Raw genomic sequence first — 22242 nt, 5'->3', positions numbered from 1 at the left:
TGTTGTTCTCCAGTCATATCCGGAGGGTGTCTGAAGGACCCTGGAAGGTTTTAGAATTTCACTTCTGGTTTTTCCCTTAAAGGTCAGACCTCAGCATAGGTCAGAGACCTGTCCTGAGTTGGAACCACAGATGAAAAATCCATGGACAAGATGGTCCAACCTGTATTTGTAAGGATAGGTGTGGGATGTTCCCAATTTTTTAACCATGGTTAGGAAACCAGGAGCATGATACCTGCGGTGGGTTTCGTGTTTTTGTTTGTTTGTTTTAATAGACCCAGAGATATGGTAACACACCTCATATTACCAGAGGTCAGTCTTCAGGGCTGTTTTCAAGGATATTATAGTCAATTGGCCCACACATCATCTGCCTCTCTTGACAGTTATGGTCAAAAGTCTGAACTGTATTTCAGAATGTGAAGACTGAAGAGCATGAAAACATCTAGTTCATAAGGCAGGAGGTCTGGCTCAGTTGGTAGAGCTGCCGCCTTGTATGCCTGAAGATCTGAAGCTGCCAGTTCGAAACAACCAGAAATACCCGAGAACGGACAACACACTGATATACTGATGAGCTGACCCTCGGTAGCAGAGAGGAGTTGCCGTCAAGTGGCGTGTGGGAGGCGAAGGGCCAGAGAGAGGCCAGACTGGGAAGAAATCCAGCTGAAACGAGGAGTTCTATGAAAGACTAGAACTAGTCAATTGTAAAAATCCCTACGGGGGTTTAGAACAGCCTGCCTATGTTAACCGCCTTGGTTTAAAGTCTGAGGAGAAATCTGACGACCAAAGAAAGGCAGTATATAAACACCTGTATAAATAAATAAGGGAAAGTGATAATCTTTCCTTTCCAAAAAACCCATTCGGATTGATGAGTGAGTCTGTTATCTGAAATAAATTCTACATTGTATGCTAACAGCCCAATCCTATCCACACTTTCCTGGGAGTAAGCCCCTTTGACTCTAATGGGACTTACTTCTGAGTAGACATGCACAGGATTGGGCTGTAAGTCACGGATACTTTTTAAGTACAAGTAAGAACTTAATAGCGTCAAATAATCAAGTAGGTTATAATTAAAGTGTCAGGGGAACAAGAAACAAAGACTTATTTGATTAATTTATTGAAATATTTTCACTGATTGCCATTAGAAATACCTGAAATATACAATTTCCTATTTTATTGTACTACATCACTTATTTCCTTCCTTAACAAATGAATATTTGGGTATCATCGGGCAGCCCAATCCTATGCTGGGACAGTGCCAGTGCCCTGCACACTGCTCCAGCAATGGCTGTCACAAAAGCGCCATGTGGCATTTCGCAGTCGGCAGGGAATGCCCAGCACTAGACCAGCATCGGTTGGCACTGGGCCTGCATACCAGCAGGACATGAAAGAAGAGCGCCTGGTGGTATTCCTGCCACTTGGAAGGGAGGCTTCTAGGAGCAGGGGGAGGGGGGAAGGCAGGAAGAGAGCAGAACTGGGCAGAGGAAGGGAGGGCCTGAGAGCAGATTGGGCCCAAGAGGCGGCAGGACGGTGGCAGAAACTGCCGTCAAATCCTATTCCCCTTCCCTAGTCATGGAGCCTGACATGGTTCTCCTCAGTTCTGCACCAGTGGCACACTGCAGAGTGTGCACAAAACTGAGTAGACCCATCGAGGCCACCAGGGCTCTATATGGGGAAAAGGAATCTATATTTCCTTGCCTCGAGAAGACCTCCAACAGCTTCCCTGGCCCCAAAGGATACTGTGGCAGCCATATCAGTGCTGCTGTACCATGGGGCAGTGGGGAAGCATAGGATTGGGCCTTAAAAGCCACTGTGAAATGTGTTAAAACTCTTGTCCATAGGATGATATATTTGATCTCTATCACATTTATCAATAAAGTTTTTGTATGACTTTAGCACTAAGAAAAAGCTTGGATGATAAAATGAATTCTTCAAATTGTCACAGGAGCCCAAAATTGAACTATCTTCAGACTATTTTACTTGAGAGGTGTACAGGAATCCCAGACAATCACAGTACCGACTCTTGAGATGTGGGAAAGAAAACAGGAGCCCACTAATCTTTACCAGCAATAGTAGGCATTTACTTCCTACTCCACCTACTATTATCGCCTACTTCCGTACAATCCAGCTCGTCCTCTCAGGTCATCAGAGAAGGCCTTTTTGCAAGTGCCGCCGCCTAGGGAGCTACGTGGGGCGGCGGCTAGAAATAGGACCTTCTCAGTAGTGGCACCAACACTATGGAATTCCCTTCCCCTTCACTTAAGAATGGCTCCCTCTCTTGAGACTTTTTGGCGAGGCCTGAAGACCCTTCTGTTTAAACAAGCCTTCTGAGTTCTCGGCCTTTTTAACTTCTTTTCAACATCTTTTAATTTTTTACAGGCCTGATTCTTTTATGACTTGCTGCTCTATGCTCTTTTTACCTTTTTACTACTTTTTACCTGACTACTGTTTTTATGATATGTGCTAATATGCTTTTATCTGTTTTTAAATTATGTTTTTAATCTGTTTTAACCTGTTGTAAGTCGCCTTGAGTCCCTTCGGGGAGAAAGGCGGAGTAAAAATAAAATTATTATTATTATTATTATTAGGCACTTATCATTGAGCAAGAGCCTCTCCTTATAAATAAGAGAGTAACACCACAAGGTCCTATACAAGAAAGCAGCAATTGTTCCAAAACCATTTCAGGTATTAAAGAGTAAAGTGTATTTCTGAAAGAGATAGATGAAGCATTAGCTGCAAAGGATTCAGGTTATGTTATTTTTCCCCATCGTCCCTGAAGTACAAAGTGCAAGCAAGCCTTTTGCTTTTTAGATAAAAATGTTACTAATGAAAATACCCAAGAAGCAAAACAAAGGCAACCAACTCCACTTTAATATATGTTACAATGTTTGCTTAGCTCTTTGGTCTCTTACTGATAGTGTGTTAGGCCACACTTTAGCGGTTCCTTCATTTCATTGACTGGCATCAACCTACATTGTAGAAGGAGAAAGAGCCTTCCCGCAAATGGCACAGTCTTTGTTTCCTCCCCAGACTGTCATGAATACCCAGGCTGATTTAAAATAAGGCCCCTGGGTCCCAGATGCTGTGATCTTTACTACACGCGTATAGAAATATCCTATATATGATCAACTAAAGCTGACAGTCAGTCAGACTCCTCCTGTTCTCAGCCGTATGAGCCTTCCGATTTGATATTACTCGCTAAGAAGAAATGTAACTACAGGGCTACTCACTCTCCTCCGGAACAGTGCTCTCCTTTGCTTCAAGGTCTGCTCAGTGTTGTTTGTTGCAGTGCCAGTCACAGTCTTGCCAGCTATACCCCCGAGATCTGCTAAAGACACCATGGACAAACTAGTGTACTGTTGACTCATTTGCTAATAGCAGCATGTGAAAATAAATCACTTTTGTTACCTCTGGGTGGGATAATTATTCATTATCACTCAATCCCGTGGAGAGGGCTACACTGGATGAAGTGATGATTTCTGACTCTCAGAAATTTTTACTTGGCCTTCCTGCAAACTGGAAAACCTGTGGTCCACTCAGACAGCCCAAAATTGTAACAATGCTGAACATCTGTATAGCACTTTCCAGTGACCAAAGAGCTCCATGTGATTGACTGAAAGGCACCATTTTCCTCTTGGAGCCACAGCTAGTCCTGGATGATCAGGTGATGGCTGTGGTCAGGTGAGCTTTTGCCTAGCTTTAGGTAGATGTGCCAGCTGAGGCCACACCTGAGTCAGTTGGATTGGGTCTCAATGGTTCAGACCTTGGTGACAGAACGATTGGACTACTGTAACACACTCTGCATGGGCTGCCTTTGAAAATGGTTCAGAAGTTGCAATAGTGCAAAATGCAGCAGTGCTTGTGGTCTCTGGAGCTTAGTGTTTTGACCCTGTCAGGCTGGTGCTCCGATGTCTTCATTGGCTGGTCATTCAATTCAATGGTGCTGAACCCAATTCAAGGTGCTGGTCCTTTAAAGCCCTTAATAGCCTTGGAACGAGATACCTTAGGGACATTCTACGACCATACATTTGAAACCATCCTGTAAGAGAGAATTGGGAGGGGTGCAGCTAGAGCCAGGGCCTTTTCTGTGGTGATGCCTCTAACATGGAATTCCCTCCCTTTTCCACTAAAAGCTATGCCATCTCTAGAGGGGTCTTCCAATGAGACATTTTTTATTGTATAAGGTTCTTGGAGAAGATCCAGGTGGTTAGGCTGGGTTACATTGTTTGAGAGACTGCTGTCTAACTTCTCTGTACTCTGCTGGGTTTTTTAAAACAGTAGTATGCTCTATGATTATTGTTTGTTTTGATTCTATCTGCTAGTTATGTTATTTATTTAACTACCAATTTATTGTGCTTGTTTTTATATATTTTAATATGTTTAATGTAAGTTTTTATATAGTATGTATTTTAATACTGTAAACTACTTTTTAGGAAAATCAGGACAGAAATCTTTTAAATAAATAAATAAGCTTCAGGCAACCAAACTTGTGGCTCTAGTTCTTATTGACCAATCCTACTTGGACCAGGTGGCAGTTTCTTACATGCTCTGAAGCATCTGGAAGAAGCCGCTAACAGAGGTAAGGTGACAGGGGAGGTTGAGGGTGGGTGAAGGTTGGGGGGAGATGGGGACAGGGGTGGACAGATGAGTCTGGGAAGGAGGCAGGTTTGGTAGCAGCGGTAGCTGCTGAATCTAACCCCTTTTCCAGACCCGATCCCACAGCACAGGTCCACCCAGACCAGCGCCAGCAATTTTGCTGGCACAGGTTCTAGTAGACCCCCCTCCCTGCACTGTATGTCTTACCCCTGTACTGTATGTCTTACCCCTGGGTAAGGGAACAATTGTTCCTTTACCCAGAGGAGACCTCTGCAACTCCCCCCCCTCCCATGATGCAGCAGTAGTGATTTTGGCACCACTGCATCAGCGTGGGGTGGTGGAGAATAGGACTGGGTTCTTACCCATTGTGCTACACAAGTTCTTAAGAATGTGATACACTGGGAACAGGGCCCTTGCCTTTCCCTCCATGGGTACAGAACACAATGGTACCATGTGAAGCTTCCTAAGGAGAGCTGGAGTGCCCTCTCTTTTGATGAAATGAGGGGAATGAACTCAGGTGGCTGTGTCAATAAAGCACAGCGGTGAGGTGAGGTTGGCAGGTGTTCACCAAAGTCACAATGTGAAGACCAAGGAAAGAGGGTTGTGCAGCCGTTTCTTCCCTTGGTGCGACTCCAAGTCACATTCAGGCACAAGGAACTTACAAACAGCTGAGCGGTTTAATTTGAGAATTTATAATGGCTCTTTGAATAAGCAACCCCGCAGAGACGGCAGTGACATAAATCCTGCTGCTAGGAGACAAGTTGCGTTTTCTGTACCCTTCAACAGCAGACGGAGGCGGGAGGCAGAAACCTTCGCTTCATCAAACGCAGCCTCCTCAACAAAACTGAGGAGTAACCAAGTGATAATTAATAATTATCCCACACAGAGGGAACAAAAGTGATTTATTTCCACATGTGGCTATTAACAAATGGCATAACACTCTGTAATTTAGGACCCCCTAAAGGTGAATTCACAGGATGTAACTGTTAATATAAATGCATCCAAATATACCTGTTGTCTGCTTCTTGGTCAGTTTTTTCTTATAGATGTATAGGACCAAAATAGGTTCCTTTTGCTATGTTGCTATGGAGATTGTCACATGTTAAAACAACTTTCTGTTATTTACTGTTGGTTGCTATTACTGACCATATTCCATTTAATGGCTTTCAACTTGCTGAAATTCCATCCTCCTCTCATTTATTTCCCTTCCCTCTATCCTATTTTTGATGGATAAAGTGGGCTGAGAATATCACTTAACATGGATACTAGCAAGAAGCTATTAAAGTATACACCCAGTAATATTTTTAAACTGTGTGATAGAAAGCTCATCTTCTCTCGAAGAAAACCATCTTACTCTGCACATTAACATTCTTAACTTTGGTCCACAAAGCAGAGTTTACAGTGACCCATTTTTATCCTGTAGTATCTTAATCAACATTCACAATGAAGCCCATACAATTTTTAAAAAAATTCTTTGGGAGAGTGACGCAGTATAAATCTGCATGGCTGACATAAGAGACGATAATAAAATCAATGAGCCAGTGCAGTCCAGAGGGCAGAGCATTCGATGCAGACTGTAGTTTAATTCCAGCTCAGCCAAGGACTACTTGTATGGCCTTGGATAAGTAACCAGCTCTAAAGCTCAGGTGCCCCTCCACAGAATTGGAAACATGTAGGGCTTGGCCCCACAGGCTTGCTGTGAGAATAAAAGAGATAAGAACTGTGAATCGACTTGCATACTGAGTCTGATCCTATGCCCTGGGCAGGATCTAGTGATGAAAGCTGGTCTTGCACTGAAGCATCAACTGCTTTTTTGAGGGGAGGGGGAAGAGGCAAGTCCACCCACCCACCCCCAATCCTCTAATCATAATAATTCTTTTTCTCCCCCTCCCCATCATTCTCAGTTCTCTCCCTATGTCTTCATCTGCCCCTGGCAGAGGCACACAAGAAAGCTTTTACTTTTCTGGCCACCCTCTCCCTGAGGTCTGTAACGTGGCATATCATTTTTATTGTCCCATTTGTCAATGGACAATGTATGTTTTATCAGGCAATTTATTACTGGCTTTCATCTTTGGTTTAAGTGATTTCAGTGCATTTTGAATGATTTTGTTTATAAATTTGTATTATTTTTAAAGAATAGTTTGTAAGCTGCCCTGGGGTAACACCAGTCAGCAAACATGGGGTATAAATTCATTAATGAAATAAATAATAATATTGCAGGCATCAGGGAAGGGAGAAGAGAGTAAGACTCTTTGCCTGCTACAGCTACTGCTGCCAAAGAATACCTGGAATGGGTCCATCAGTGAGTGGGAGGGGCCACTTATTGGCGCGTTGCGACACATGCACTACTTATCACATAACCCCCCTTCCCCGAAGCTACATCACTGCTCCTAAGGCAACAGGCACCTGGTATAATCTTACCAGTTCAGCTATGAGCAAAAGTATAGAACATCTAGGAAAAGCCAGTTATTTTTAACAAATGAAAGTAAAAATAAATAGAGTTCTGGCAGACCTCCCTCCATATTCCATAAGGTTTGTGCCAGACCTGAAAAGGCACAGCTCTTCGAAGATACCCACTGTATCTTAGTCCGCAGAGACACCAAAAGCAGTGCCTATTGAGAAGAGACCCTTTCAGAGATTCAGGGAGACCTGGGCTAAAGTCAACTTCAGAGATCCTTAGCCATAAAAGTTAAAAAATAATCAGGCACAAAAAAGAGTATAAAACATAAGTTGATTTTTTTAAATTTAGCGTGCATTTCTAGCCATTTCTGTGAAAATCTACTTATTCTTTTGAGTGATTTGCCAACAAATTGATGTGTCCAAGGCTGCAATTTTATACAGGTCCAGCCTATTTATACACGGATTTTTTATACACTCAACACGAATGGCTCCTGCAAATGAGAAGGAATGTGCTGATTCCTGGAGAAGGGGAAAAATGCACCCCTTTAAAATCAGTTTAAAAAACTGAACAGTCCTTTAACAATAGCGTCCTTAATGAGGGGGCGGCAGCTGGCTGACAATCCATCAATCCTTCTCTCTCCAGGCGACCCCTCCCTTCCCCCTGAGCACGTGAAAGAAAGGTGATCACTTTGCATTGGTGAAGGGAGGGGCTGAGTGAGGTGCCTTTGTAAGCACTTGGAGGACAAGTGATTGGTGGATTGTCTTCTTAATGACTCTTATCTTACATCACAAAGGTCAACAAGGCTGTTTTAAAACACCAGATCGAAGAAACTTAGTTTTTTAAATAGATTTGCTACAGTGCGTTTTTTGCCATCCACGTGAGCGCTTGGACCTGAACCCATGCGAATAATGAGGCTCAACCTGTACACACTTTCCTGGAAGTAAGCCCAATTAAACACAATAAGGCTTACTTCTGAGCAGACAGGCATAGGATTTGCTGTTGCAGTGCAATCCTATGCATGCAATTCCATGCACTCAGAAGCAAGTCTCCTTGTTTTCAATGGGGCTTAGGGCTCAATCCTACGCTGCCCTGATACTACGCAGTACAGTGGTGCTGAAACAGCTGCTGCCATATCCAGAGCAGCACTTGGAGTTCTCGTGGGAGTAAGATAACATTAGCTCCCTTCCCCCTTGTAGCGCTCCCACAGTCTGTGGGTCTACTCAGATCTGCACCAGAGAAATTGGAGCAACCCATGTCGTGCTTTTAGGCATGGGAGGGGTAAAGGATCCAGCTAGCCCCACCCTCTTCTGGGCCTGAACCATGCCGCAGGCTGCCCTCCCCATCTAGAAAACCGCCTTGCCACTTTCCCCTGCCCTACCCATCCCGAAACCCCACCTATTGCTTGGTGGGTGCCTTACCAGGGAGTGCTCCTCCTGCTTCTCCTGAAGGTGTGGAGCCCCAGTGGCGACTGGCACTGTCCTCTCCACCAGCGCCTTCCTCCTCTCAGCTGCTGCAATGTGCTTTACCATTAAGGCACATTGCTTGGGCAGCATGCGTAGGAGCAGCGCTGCCCAGTGGAGGATCAGGCTGCTCCTCTCAGGAAAGTGTAGATAGAATTGCAGCCTAAATTTGAGGCCCCTTTGGAGCTTGAGGTCCAGCCAAATGGTCTTCTTGTTACCCTCTGACTGGCCCTCTGCGCACAAAGCCCAAAAAGTCTTTGAAGTACCTGGGTCCTTCTTAAACAACCTAGGGTGCTCTAAATATAGGGTGCTCTGGTAAGGTATGCCAGTATTATATCAACAATGCAGTGGAGTGGTGATAGTTGAGAGGGCATCTTCTGAGTTCATGCCTGAAGTGAAATTTGAACCAAAGGCATCTTGGCTCTCAGTTTAGCCTCTTACCTACAGTAACACTGTGTCCCCTCCCTCTCCCTCCAACCAAGGCTCACCAGTGCAGTTCAGAGTCCCCTAACTTTGCAGCAGCCATATTTGTATTAGTGCGATTCGGACAGGATGTCTCCCTTCTGTTCGGCAGCAAGCTTGCACAAGGCTTTGTTGTAGCACAAGCTTTTGCATGTGCCTCAACAGTGCAGCTGGGAAAGGGCTGTGCTGCCAAAGTGCTAGGAAATGATTAATAGTACTTTCTACCCCTTTATTTCCTATTCCAGCTGGTACGATGCATTTTATTCTCCAGTGTAGCAGGAGGCAAATGACCCTTAGTGCTGCAGATCAATTTAGGCTTTACCAGGCTGGATTCATTTTCTATGGTACTTACCATCATCATAATATAAAAGTCTGCATAATTACAACATCTTGTTGAATGTCTGTGTTTGCTTGCCAGCCTAACATAAAGCTTCTTTTTTTTCACCACTGAAGCTGCAGACTGAACTCCTATGCCCATCACCATGGCTCTACTTATTATTCTTTGAAAAGGTCAGATTAGTGGCTTAGAAAATGAGGGCAATGTGCTAAAATAAGTTTTACTGGTTAATATACAGCAGTGGTTCCCAAACTGGTGGGTCGCAACTCACCAGCCTGGGAAGCAGTGGTCCATGCTCCTATAAGAGGAAAGGAGGGGGCAAAGCGGTGACATATCCCTAGGATTACTGCTGCTGATCACTGCTGGGAACAGAATTGTAAAGGTAAGGTAAGGTAAGCATTTCCTTACTTTGTACAAACAGCGCCAGCATTTGGGGGGTATGGAGAGATCTGCAAACACCTCCACAGGGCTCCACAAACCTTAGAAATTTTTTTTTTTAAAGCTATCAGAACCCACTTCTGGGTCCATGATCAAAAACTGGAAGTTTTTGGAACTTGGAAGTGGGTTCTGATTGCCTATTTTTCAGTTACTGAGCCTTGGAGAGTTCTGCGGAAGTGTCCGTGGGGCTCCCTGCATCCCCCCCCCGATGCCAACACTGCTTGTAAAAGGTAAGGAAACCCCCCTTCTGTTCCCAGTAGCGGTGTGATCCCTGGGACCCTGTTGCTGCCTTCGCCCCACCCCTGCACCTTCTCAGGTGTTTCCCAATTCCCTTGAAATGCAGAACAAAGTTACTAGGGAGAAAGCCCCTTTAGTACTTCTATTTCTATTGATTCTTAAATTAATACCCAAATAATAAAATCAGCAATTGCGTTGGCCAAATGATGGATCAACAGCCAGTCTTGGTAGTTATTTCAATTATTAAATTTTACAAGATGACCTATCAAGCTAAAAAGAATTATCTTCCATAGATTTGTCCCATGTGCATGCTTTCCATTCATCTTATGCAAACTCTATTCTATCTCTACCTATAAGTGAATGTGCCAAGCAGATTTTTTAAAAGGAAAAATATTTAAGCTGCAATCCTATGCAAACTTACCTGGGAGTAAATCCCACTGAACTCAGAGAAGCTTACTTCTAAGTAGGCATGCATAGGATTGGACTGTCAATGTATTTAGTTTGGTGAATGTTCAGGTCCAGTTAATGTGTTACCCAATTGCCATGATTTTGACATCAGAAGAAGCAACCCTTCAACTCTTCATGATCAAACTTTTCCATCATGAAGCAGGCAACAGTAGAATCAAAGATGCAACTCTGAACATGTTATGGTATCAGCCCCAGGCCTGCAGGGAATTTACAGGCTGGATAGAGCAAGGCCCTGATGTCTTGGCCTGACACACAGTGTAGCATCATGGGAGAGACTGATGCAATACCCAGTCACCTGATGTGTCACCAGATATGTCACCAGATGGTGAGTCATAGAATCACCAGACAGTAGCTCGCCTCTGATTGGCTAGCGCCAGTATATACTGCAGCCTGTGCAAGCTGCTGTGTGGGAGATGAGAAGTGGATTGTGTGCGGGAAGCTATGTCGGTGAGGATCGTGATCTGTGTGTTGGAAAGGAGTGCTATCTGAACTGATTGCTTGCAAGTCTGCCTTGGAACTGTAAATATCTTGTACATATCTAGTAAAGGAACATCTGGTGGTGGAGAACTGCCGTGTGTCTCTTTATTTCCCGGGAGTACGCTGCCTGGCCTTGGACCGCGGACGCTGTGGTGACGGCTGCTTACTTACTGTGCGAAAGATCACAACAGAACAAGAACAACATTCAGGGACAGTGAGAAGCTTGCACCATATCCATCTTTTATGGTATCACCTACCACTCTAAAGTCTAAAGGTGCAGCCATATATGCACCTTCCTAGTAGAAGATTTATGAATAATTTCCTTTACCAAAAAAAGAGAGAGAGAGAGAGAGAGAGAGAGACTACTTTCCACATCCCAAAGATATTCTGTGTGCTGCAGATGTCAAGGCTTCACAATCAAAATCAAAATTATATTCAAGCTGTACACTTCAAGTCAAAAAAGCAATAAAAATGCTATACCTCTGGGTGGGTACTGGCAATACTAACATCAAAGCTATGAAGTGTGTAGCTAAGCAAGTTATGATGTTTAAAGGATCATATAAGAAGCACTGCTGCAGTACCCTTGGCAGAAATCACAAAGAAAGAAGGTTGTTGCCATAGCCTTAAGCTGTGATCCCTGAAACTGCTCCCTAGGGGTCACACCTCATTTGATGTAAGTGAGGTTTGCACTAGGCATGGGGCTTCTGTGGACCAAGCAACTGAGAATTAGAACATAAACGGTGCATGTTTCAGTCAAAATTTCAAGTTTACTAAGGGTATAGTGTTTCTTGCCTTGTATTTTCTTCTGCTTAGGCTGCAGATTGGTTCATTTATTTGATTTATTTTTAATATTTTTACCCTGCCTTTCCTCCACTGATGAGGGCACTGACGGAGGCTATCATGAGATAGTATAATAGAACAATGAAACATAATAAAACTATTCATAAAACAACCAATCAAGGAGAAGCAGGCAATTTTAAAACCATATATAAATATAAAAACAGAGAAAGAACATGGCATCAGTAAACATGGAAAAAACAAAACTTTCTTCACTGCTAATGGAGTAGGCTTTGAGTTCTAACCCATGTTTAGTCAGATTCATCATGAGTTTTCCTCTGCTGTCACTCCAGGCATTTGCCAATTCAATTCGTAACCTGAAGCTCCTCAGGAAAAGAAGAACCCAACTTAGCTCTATGACAAGGCCAAGGCTGCTCAGAGGCAATCAGATGTACAACCCTAGCCAGTTTCTCATTCCAGAGGCCAACTGGGGCTTTGGATGAATTGCCAATCCCGGTAGCAGGAAAATCAACCAAACCCTACAGGAATCCATCCAAATTCATCAGTTTCTGGGGCTGGACCATAAAATTTGGTCTTTTACCCTTGCAGAGGTAAGGAACCATGAAAAGAGTTAACCCTACCGGGAAGTGACAAAGGTCACTTGCATACAATCACTCACATCCAGATAGTCATCCACTTGTACAGTAGTAAAAATAAGTCTAATACGTGCCCTGCCACATGTATTTGGACCGAAATCAACTGAGACAAGCCAATGGTTGCCATAGCAGGCAGGAAAAACTGAACTTAATCCACTCCCAGAGGCCCCAGGGAGGACACTGAAGTCCCCCAACACTCAGAGGCACTCCAAGGCCACAGCTGAGATCATCCCAGTAAGCTCAGTCAGGGAGAGTGTAGGGCAGCAAGGTAGTCAGTACACCCACAGAATCCCTATCCTGTCTTGATCACCCAGAATGACACAAAGGCACCCAAACCCAGTAAACAGCTGAACAGAGTATCTGGTTAAAGCAGGGATCGGCAACCTGCGGCTCTTTCAGCTGTCTGCTGCGGCTCCTCCCAGTAAAAGTGGCAAAGGAGGGTAACAGGAGGCACCTGTGTTGGGAGGGCAGGCTGCTTCCCTCCACTCCCTGAGCTCACTGCCCTCCTCTCCCTTCACCCCCACCTGCCCCACATTGGTTTCCCTTTTCAATTTTGCCCGCTCTGCAAGCTTCAGCTCCCTGTTTTTCCCTTCCCCAACTCTCCAGCAGGACGCCCTCCTCCTCAGCCATTGCGAGCCCTTGCAGGTCCCCACTCAGTGCAAGGAGAGGCTTTTCCTCCACAGCAGAGGAGACATCCGGTGTGTCTACTCAGTAGTAAGCCCCATTACAGCAGATGAAGCTTACTCCCAGGAAAGGATGCCTGGGATGACAGCCTTGGAGCCTGCTCAAGGCCAAGCGCAAGGATGGGTGAGTGGGACCTGCGCAGGTCTATTCGAGAGCAAGCCCCGATGTAGTCCCTGGGTTACTCCCAGGAAGGTGTGGAGGGCTGTAGCCTCAGCCTCCTCCTGTGCAGGTCTACTCACAAGTAAGCCCCACTGTAGTCAGTGGGGCTTCCTCCCAGGAAGGTGTGTAGGGCTGCAGCCTCAGCCCCCTCCTATGCAGGTCTACTCACAAGTAGTCAGTGAGGCTTCCTCCCAGGAAAGTGTGGAGAGGACTGCAACCTGAGAGCTCCAACCAACTTGTCTGCTCAGAAGTCCCATTGTAGTCAATGGGGCTTACTCCCAGGTTAGTGTGGAGAGGGTTGCAGCCTGAGTGAGGGAGGGCAGGCAGGCAGGCAGGCAGGCAGGGCAGAAGCTGGCCTGTGGCTGCCCCCCCTTCCCCCCCAGCTCTGGCTTCTTCTCTTCCCCACCACTGGAGTCTGTGTCCTTTTTTCCTTCCAGCAGGGTGCCTCTGGAAGGTGGAGGGAGTTCTTTAGTTTCCATGTAAGATAAGCAGATGTCATAACCACCATATGTATTGGAATCCTGGAAGATCTGGTGAGGAGGTAGATGTGGTGTCAGCAGTGGCCCCTTTAAGGGTAAGGCCTGGGCATCCAGCAGAGTGTGCTGCACAGCTGCAGCCACTTGAAGGCAACAGGGCCCTCAGGGATATAACTGGCACCTGAGGAAGGGGGTGTGGGTTGTAGAAGAGACTGACTTGGGTTATTGACTTTGACTTGGATACTCTGGCTGATTTGACTGACTGTCTTTGGAACCTGACCTTGGACTGTGACTTGGCTTATTGACTTTGGACTCTGCCCTGGATACTCTGACTGACTTTGTGACTAAGGGACTGCTGGAGACACTGGAGTTTGGTGTGTGGCTGCTGTGCCCAAGACCTGCTGAGGACCCAGGGTCTGCTGTAGTGGTGGGAGGCTGCTGGCAGGAGAGAGGACCTCTGCAGGTTGAACAGGCGAGCTACCCTGGAGGTGGGGTCCAGCAGGACTGCAGGGCAGTACCAGGGTCATTTGTTGGGGGAAAGAAGGGGAGCTAATTTGCTTAAAGTGGGCATAATTCTCCAGGCAGAGAATGGCCTTGGAATCAGGCAAAACACCATAGAGGACCAGGCGTCTGAAAATACAGGACAAGAATGTATGACAAAACTAACTAAAAGCTACAAGAGGGGGCTACATTATAAAAATGGGACCTATAAGAGCATAAAGGTAAAAAAAAACAACAACTATATATGCAGTGTTATCTTCATTTTAGATGTCAAAAGGGTTTTGTGGCTCCTGAGGTTTTATTTCCTCCGGAAAACAGGTCCAAATGGCTCTTTGAGTGTTTAAGGTTGCCGACCCCTGGGTTAAAGGAATGCCATCACAATAGACCAGGACAGTCCACCTTCTGGCGTCTGGGGGGGGGCACATGACCCTTGAGTGACCCCTGACTGTACCAACCTGAAAGTAATTGGCAGTGGTGTGATAACATCACTGCCAATTACTTCTGTGTTGAGAGCCTGCCGAAGTCATTTGGTGGTATGAAGGTGGGTGCAGCAGGTCTTTTCAAATTTCCCTGCTTCACCTTTCAAGCTTCTTGTCCAAAGGAAAAACTGGAATGGCATGGCAGGGACACAGAAAAGCTTTTGAAGTGGGAGGAAGCGGGGGGGGCCTGTGGTCAGACTTTCGGGGGGGGGTGACAAAAAGGGCTTTGGACCACCATGCAATAGACTCATACAACTTTGCCTCCTGACCCATCACCGTGGTTGCTGCTGCACCAGAAAATCCAGCAGATAAAGCTGGAAGAGGCTAACGCTAACCCCTCCTGCCTTATCCAGCGAGGTCTCCATGACGCATGCTAGCTCAGCAGCCTCCTCCAGGATGAGAAAACATTGGCAACTCAGAACACTCAGGGTGCAATGCTATCCTGAGCTGGAACAGGCAAGCCAAGAGGCTTGCACCATATCCAGTGCAGGACAGGGGCCCAAAGTGGCTCAGCCAGAGGTAAGGGGAAACTTTTCCCCTTAACTCTGGGTAAGGTACCTTGGCCCCTATGGGTCTCCTTGAACTTGCGCCACCTCAGGAGAGGTGAGGAGAGCGGAGGAGTCAGCGGAAGTCTGAGGAGAGCGGAGCGGCTTCAAGTCTCCCCAGGAATGAGGGTTGGAATCCAGTATAAGTGCTAGATCCCAGCCCCACCTCCCACTCCCCACCTGCCCGCCCTCCCCCCACCCCACCCCAGAATGCCTCCCTCCTGCCTCCTCCCCACCCACCCTAGAGTTTTGCGTCGACCAATACTCGGCGCTTCCGTTGGCGCGGAGGCTTATGCCAGTCTCCATAGGCTGGCACACCTTATGGCACATTTGTGACCCTCCTAGGCCAGCACAAGAGACTTGTGCTGGCCCAATGTGCAGTCTGGATTGTGCTGCACAAGACCCACAAAAATACTCAGTCTATAAACACATAGCAGCTCCCACTTCTCAATAATAAAATGACATGTGTTCTATGTGGAGACATATATTCTATGGAGACATTCCTTTAAAAAAAACAACTGTTAAAAGCACTATGTAGAGCAGTGATTACCTAAACCTGTACATTGTTTGTGAAATTCAAACATGCTGTTGGCATACGTTTGGATTCAGTTCATCCTGTGCAGTTGAAGAGAATAAAAAAATCCTGAATGCTAATTTTAAAGGATGTTTCCTTTCTTGTATTTTGCTTCTATTTGCAGTGTAGGTTTTCTTGTATGAATTTTCCACTGCATGGCACTTTTTTGTTTAACAGTCTGATCTTCGACTTTTCCCTCTCACTGAAAAGCAATGCCAAATTGGCTACCAAAACATGGGATGGAGGAGCAGTTGCAGAGGTATTCTCTGGGTAAGTAAACATCCATTCCTGAGTCTCCAGAGGTAAGCTTCCATGGTGCATAAGGGTTCACTTGAATCTGCACTAGAGAAATCACTGGTGCAAATCCAGTGGATTCTGTGCCACAGTGGATTCAGTGGATTCCAGTGGATTCTGTGCCACAGGGGATCCGTGCCACAGAATCTGATCTGGGAAGGAGGCGAGGATTTGGCGGCCACTACTACCACCTACCCTGCCACCTTCCCAGAACTGATCCACCTTTTCCCCACCCTGTTGTTGCCCAGTTCTGCCATCCCCTGCCCTACCTTCCTCGCCACCTACCTTTGTTGGCAGGCTCATGACAATCTGCCTCTGCACAAGGGGCCCCTCCAGCCTCTCTGCTGGTGCTCCTGCAGTGCACAACTTCGCACTGATGAGGAATCAAGCCTTCGGATCTACAGCTGTGTTTCACTGCTCTTTGTTTTCAAGACATAATATCATTTAACATGTATATAGGGCAGGATCCAAAGAACAACCTTGGTTACATCCAATAGTTTGTTTGAGCCCAACAGAACTTTCCTGCCTTTTTTTCCTTTTAACTTTCTTACTTTAAACAGCAGACTGTCCATTGCGAATGGCATTTGTCACAGTTTGTTTGTGTGCATGTGTGTTTGTTGTTCAAGAAATGTCCAAATCTTTTTGGGTATGAGGAATTAAATGTGTAGCAATTTGACCCCAGGCCACGCTGTTAGATGCTCATGCACATCATGTCAATAATGCTTACAAGAGTACTGGAAGATGTGTCTGTATTATGTTCATTGCCATATGGGAGCTGGGAATGAATGTGAAAGGTGGTGGCTTGCTTATAACCTTCTAGAGTTCATGGTGGATCTTAATTGCCAAGCTGCCAGTGTTCTTTTGCTATACCAGCCATACCTTGCACTTCTGTCTAGTTAGAGACCAGAACATGGTTGAAAGTAAAAGATTGATGAATGTCAAAAGCATAGCCTTATTTAGCTTGCAAATTTATTTTGGCTGGCCAAAAACATAAATAGCTAACTGTATAACACATGCAAATGTACACAAAACCTAAATAAACAGAAATAAAAGAATAAGAACTTTGGTGAACATTGTGGATGGCTGGGTGAAATTGGATGAAAGAGGATAGCATACGGGTGAAATCTGAAATACGGTTATAACTGAAGACAGCTGAAAGAGCAAATCAATGAAAGCGGGTAAGAGTCAAGGTATTGCTGTACAAGCTTACCCTCACTTAACCAAACTTACCCTATGGAGTACTTACCCACAGACCTTAAAGAGAAGACATAGAAGTTTGCCACCCTTCCTCTGTATAATAAATTCCCTTATTCCAATATGTTTGAACACAAATGTTCCCAAAAAGGCCTTCCAAACAACTAATGAAGTCATACCTTCAACAACAAATTAGCTACTGTATATTAATAATGTCTCTGTTAAGCTCCAAAACACCACACAGGACCAAGAGAACACACAGACAGCAAAAGACAGATTCAAACAAGAACCACCTCCTCTAACCGTCTCATATAATATGAGCTCCTTGACTATTTTTGGGGTTGAGGAACTTCTGTGGGAACATCTTAGTTCCAGAAAGCAGATACTGGGGCTGCTTTCTCCACTGCACTTTTTGTGTTTTCCAATCAAATGTCAGACAAGGATGGTTTCAGAGCAAAACTACCTTGAAAATCTCAATGTATAGGGAGGCTGGTTAGAGAAAAATAATAATTCCTTAAGCCAGAGGTTCTCAAAATGGGCATCACAACACCCCAGTCTGAGAAGCTCTGCCTCTGGTCCCTTAAGGGGTGGGGGGAAGGGGGAAAGCTATACGATCCTCAGGATCGCGCTGCTGCTCGGAATGGGAGAGGTTTATTTTTACTTACCTGCAACCAGTGCTGGAGTCCTGGGAGGTTCTCGGGAGCCCTCCATTGGGCTTCCTGCACCCCCAAAACATCTAAAAATAACAAAAAAGGTACTTCTGGTTTCATGGTGAAAACAGGAAGTGCCCATTTTTTGTTATTTTTAGATGCTTGGAGGTTCTGGGGAACCCTGCAGAGGGCTCCCCAGAACCTCTAAGGACTCCAACACTGGCTATAGATAAGGAAAAAAAAAACCCTCCCATCTCCAATAGCAGCATAATCCTGGGTATTGTGTCACTGCCTTAGCCCCTCTCCTGCACACACCTACCTCGGTTCTCAAACTCCTGAGAAATTTGAGAACCAAGGCCTTAAGCAACCTTGGATTCCCACTAGTTCCACTCTCAGAGGCAGTTAAGAATAAATTTGATCCTCCTTCTGTATGACAGCCCTTCCAGTATTCAAAGAGCACTATCATATCCCCTCTCAGCCATCTGCTCTCCAGGCTGAACATAACAAGTTCCATCAACCTTTCCATGTGGGGTTTGTTCTCCAACCCGCTGATCATCTTCGTCCCTCTTCTCTGAACCTGCTCCAATTTGGCACCCAGAATTGGACACAGTACTCCAGGTGAGGGCTGACCAAAGCAGAGTAAAGCGGAACCACTACTTCTCGCAATTTGGAAGCTACGGTTCTACTAGTGCAGGTTAATACTGTGTTCGTCTTTGTTGCAGTTGCATCACACTGATGACTTATATTCATGTTGCGATCCACTGCAACTCCAAGATCCTTCTCACATGTGTTGCCAAGTCAGGTATCTCCCATTCTACACCTGCATCTTTGGTTATTTTTGTTATATAATATCAAAAATATATATTTTGTTATATTATATCTTTGGTTATTACAACCATGGGCCTGTCCCAGAAGATCTGGGCCCCGACACATACAGCAGGACACGTGTTGGACCTGGTGTTTACAGCTGGGCATGGGGGCAATGATCTGGAGGTAGAGGAGATCAACATCACTCCGTTGTCATGGACAGATCATTTCCTGGTAGGGTTTAGGCTTGTTGCGACTTCCTACCTCCACAGAGGCGGGGGACCGTTTTCTATGGTCCGCCCCCGGAGGCTAATGGATCCTGAAGGCTTCCTGAGGGCCCTGGGGGATTTTCCCACTGCCAAGACTGGCGCCTCATCTGTGTCCCTGGTCGACCTCTGGAATGGGGAAATGTCCAGGGCTGTGGATGAGATTGCTCCGGAGCGACCTCTGCCACGCCGCAGACTCGGAGCGGCTCCTTGGTTTACTGAGGAGCTGCGAACGATGAAGCGGCAGGGCAGGCGTCTAGAGCGACGGTGGCAGAAAACTCATGATGAATCCGATCGGACACGGAGTAGAGCTCATTATAGAGCCTACTCCGTGGCGGTGGTAGCAGCGAAGAGATCGTTCTTCTCTGCTACCATTGCGTCTGCTGATAGCCGTCCGGCAGAGCTGTTCCGTGTGGTGCGGGGCCTCCTCCATCAGGCCCCGCCAGTGGACCAGGAGGAATACACGGTCAGCCGCTGTGACGTGCTTGCCCAACACTTTGCAGATAAAATCGATCGTATTCGTCGCGACTTGGATGCCACATTGACAATGTCTGTTGATGTCCCCTTGGCAACTGCTTGTCCAGTATTGTGGGATTCTTTTCAGCTTGTGCAGCCTGAGGATGTGGACAGACTCCTTTGGAGTGTGAGGCCGTCTGCCTGCCTGCTTGACCCTTGCCCAGCTTGGCTGATTAGAGCGGCCCGGGGGGGACTGGCTGAGTGGACGGGGAGGGTGGTCAACTCTTCTTTGATGGAGGGGACATTGCCGCTCGCCTTGAAGCAGGCAGTGGTTCGCCCCCTCCTGAAGAAGCCCTCCCTGGATTCCACTGTGTTGAATAACTATCGGCCAGTCTCCAATATCCCGTTTCTGGGCAAGGTAATTGAGCGGGTAGTGGCGGCCCAACTCCAGAGGGTCTTGGATGAAGCGGATTATCTGGATCCTTTTCAATCTGGTTTCAGACCGGGCTTTGGGACGGAAACTGCCTTGGTCGCCTTGGTGGATGACCTACGCCGGGGACTGGACAGGGGGAGTGCGTCCCTGTTGGTCCTGCTGGACCTCTCGGCGGCTTTCGATACCATTGACCATGGTATCCTTCTGGGCCGATTGGCCGAGTTGGGAGTTGGAGGCACTGTTTTGCGGTGGTTCCGCTCCTACTTGGAGGGTCGGTCCCAGATGGTGGTGCTGGGGGATGCCTGTTCGACACCCTGGCCCTTGAGGTGCGGGGTGCCGCAGGGTTCAATTCTGTCCCCCATGCTATTTAATATCTACATGAAACCGCTGGGAGAGGTCATCCGGGGGTTTGGAGTGAGGTGTCATCAATATGCTGATGACACCCAGCTCTATCTCTCCTTTCCTCCAGACTCCAAGGTGGCGGTTGAGGGCCTGGAGCGCTGTCTGGAAGCAGTGAGGATCTGGATGGGGGCTAACAAGCTGAAATTAAATCCGGATAAGACAGAGGCTCTCCTGGTTCGGAAATCCTCGATGCAGGTGCTGGATTATCGACTTGCTCTGAATGGGGTTGCACTCCCTCTGAAGGAGCAGGTTCGCAGCTTGGGGGTCCTCCTGGATTCGCAGCTGCTCCTGGATTCCCAGGTGGCGGCTGTGGCTAGGGTGGCCTTTGCTCAGCTTCGGCTGGTGCGCCAGCTGCGACCGTACTTGGATCGTGCAGACCTGGCCACGGTGATCCATGCCACGGTGACATCGAGGTTAGATTACTGTAACGCACTCTATGTGGGGCTGCCCCTGAAGACGGTTCGGAAACTACAATTAGTACAGAATGCGGCGGCCCGTGTGGTCACCGGAGCCAGGCGGTTTGACTCTGTCAGCCCGCTTCTCCGGGGGCTGCATTGGCTGCCCATTCGTTTCCGGGCCCAATTCAAGGTGCTGGTTTTGACCTTTAAAGCCCTATACTGCTCTGGGCCAGGATATCTTAGAGACCACCTACTCCCGTACAATCCGGCTCGCCATCTCAGGTCATCAGAGAAGGCCTTTTTGCAAGTGCCGCCACCCAAGGAGGTCCGGGGGGTGGCTGCAAGAAATAGGGCCTTCTCGGTAGTGGCACCAACATTATGGAACTCCCTTCCCCTTGATTTGAGAATGGCTCCCTCTCTTGAGAGCTTTCGGCGAGGCCTGAAAACACTGTTGTTTAAACAAGCCTTCTGATTTCTGGCCTTCTTAACTTTTTATACATCTTTTAGTTTTACAGGCTTGATTCCTCGGTGATCTGCTCTTTTACTCTTTTAATCTGACTACTGTTTTTATGGCCCTGTAGTGTGTTTTTAAATGTTTTTATCTGTTTGTATTAATGTTTTTTAAATTCTATTGTTTTTTAATATGTTGTTAGCCGCCCTGGGTCCCGTTAGGGAGAAGGGCGGGATAAAAATAAAGTTTTATTATTATTATTATTATTATTTTTGCCTAAACGCAGATCCTTTCAAAAAATTTTCCTCCAACTTCCAACATGGCCTGACAACACAGAAGGATAACATGATTGTTGGCATCAAAAGCTCCTGGGAGCATCAAGAGTGACACACTCTCCTTCTCTATCTCTTGGTGCAGTAATCCATGGGGATGGCCAATGCAGTTCCTGTTCCAAGTTGAGATCTGAAGTCAGACTGCAAAGTAAATAATCATTTCATCCAGAAGGTTCAGGAGCTGCCTGTGGTTAGCTTCATAATATGTAGCGAAGAGAGCAGAAATGAATGCAGTGTTGTTTGGAACGATTGGCTATTATTTTGTTCTGATGCTGGTTCTCTTGTGTGGGTGTCCTACCATCTTTAGCCTTTTCTGTACTTCACAGCATTGCCAAAATGGAAAAAAAAAGTCTTTCATAATTGATCTTCTGCCTTCTCAAATGGAACATAGATTGCAGCCGTGTGCTTCTCTAAAATCCTTTTGTTCACTTGAACAGTTTGCAATATGTGAATAATAATTTATGCATCAAAATCTAAATTCCTTGGAATGGGGATTATGACTGGAGCTTTTCATTTCTATTGAATGCTATTCAAAAATAGTAATTAAATTGGTCTAGGAACGCAGCCTCATTTTTAAAAATGTAATTATTTATGTACAATTACTACAAGTACTTTTTGTTATAATATATAAAGGGCCAGAACAAAATTATGTAAAATGAGGGCAATTTTCATGACAGTGGAAAACCTGCTGGGTCAAAGCTTGGAAGAATTCCTCATCTGTTTAATGTAACCAGATGTTTCACTTTTGCATTTGCATTCTAGGGCATCAGGTACTTTGAGCAGAGCATTGGGATTTACCCAAAGATTACAAAAAGTACCCCAGACTGATGTTTGTCAT

The sequence above is a fragment of the Tiliqua scincoides genome, chromosome 1 (genome assembly GCF_035046505.1).
Source record: "Tiliqua scincoides isolate rTilSci1 chromosome 1, rTilSci1.hap2, whole genome shotgun sequence".
Classification (NCBI taxonomy): Eukaryota; Metazoa; Chordata; class Lepidosauria; order Squamata; family Scincidae; genus Tiliqua; species Tiliqua scincoides.
Note: the sequence above shows the minus strand (reverse complement) of the source record.